General features: G+C 42.4%; 1 pseudogene; it reads left to right on the top strand.

Moving 5' to 3' along the window:
- The first annotated feature begins 247 nt into the window (after positions 1-247).
- Positions 248-346, top strand: LOC145557122 (small nucleolar RNA R71; annotated as a pseudogene).
- Positions 347-1,236: the final 890 nt, after the last annotated feature.

The following is a 1,236-nucleotide window of genomic DNA, read 5'->3' as shown; positions in this document are numbered from 1 at the left end:
TGTCATTTGGGAGGAAAGGTTGTTGATCTCATTTAGATGGTCCACCGAGTACAATGAAGATTGCTTGCTTGAAGAGTCTCTCTCCCCATCTTGCCAATCTCTATAGTACGTCACCACGTCCTCAATAATGTCCACCACTTCTTCTTTGGTCTTGTTCATGATAGGACCCCCGGCCCCCCCATCAAGGCATGACTTGCCTTGGGGACTTAAACCGCCATAGAAGATTTGGACCACTTGGTATGTTGGGATTCCGTGGTGAGGGCACTCCCTTTGATACTCTTTGTATCTCTCCCATGCTTCGTAAAGGCTTTCATTTGGCCTTTGCTTGAACCCTTGAATCAAGGCTCTTGCCTCCGCCGTCTTCTTTTGAGGGTAAAAGCGGGACAAGAAGGCCTTTGTAACATCATCCCATGTTCTCAAGGAGTTGGGCTTCACTTCTTTATCTAGCCACTCTAAGGATCTTCCTATGAGAGAGAAGGGGAACAACTTGAGGCGTATGAACTCTTGAGAAACTCCGTTGACTTTGATGGTGTTGCAATATTTTTCAAATTATTTAAGATGGTTCAACGGGCTCTCATTCTTAGCCCCACTATATTTCCTCCTCTTAATTAAGGTGATCATGGCTGGCCGAATCTCGAAATCATTTGCCGGTGTTGTAGGCGGAGCTATGCTGCTCTAAAACCTTTAAGCACCGGGTATTCCTAGCTCCTTCAAGGCCACTCTCAAATTTTCTCCCATGCCTTGCTCTTCTTCAATCTCTTCTTCACTTGAAGAACTATACCCCAAGGATCGATTAGCTATTCTTCTCCTTGAGAGAGTCCTTTCAATTTCCGGGTCAAAAGGCACAATGGATCGATCACGAGCTCTATGCATGCAAAACTTCAAAGAAAATATTAGTAGCACGGCTACAAGTGTAGCCTAAAGAATCAAAATCTTTTTGTACTTTTTTATTTATTTATTTTTTTCAATTAAAATGAAGTAGACTCAACAACAAAAGCTAAGCACCAATCGCATTCCCCGGCAACGACGCCATTTTTACAAGAGGAAAATGTATGTCGTTATCTACCCTTCCCCCAAGTCAATCAAAATTTGTAAATACCTAACCAACCTTATATGAATATAGGGCAAGTTAAAGGTCGATCCCTAGGGAATGCAATGATGAAAACTAGAGTCTAAGTCAAGCTACCTCAAAGATAGAGTTGAGATTATGGTTGGCACTATGGTAAACTAAAACAA

The sequence above is a fragment of the Chenopodium album genome, chromosome 8, assembly GCF_948465745.1.
Source record: "Chenopodium album chromosome 8, dcCheAlbu1.1, whole genome shotgun sequence".
In the NCBI taxonomy this organism is placed as follows: Eukaryota; Viridiplantae; Streptophyta; class Magnoliopsida; order Caryophyllales; family Amaranthaceae; genus Chenopodium; species Chenopodium album.
Note: the sequence above shows the minus strand (reverse complement) of the source record. Positions and strands in the feature narration are given on the sequence as shown.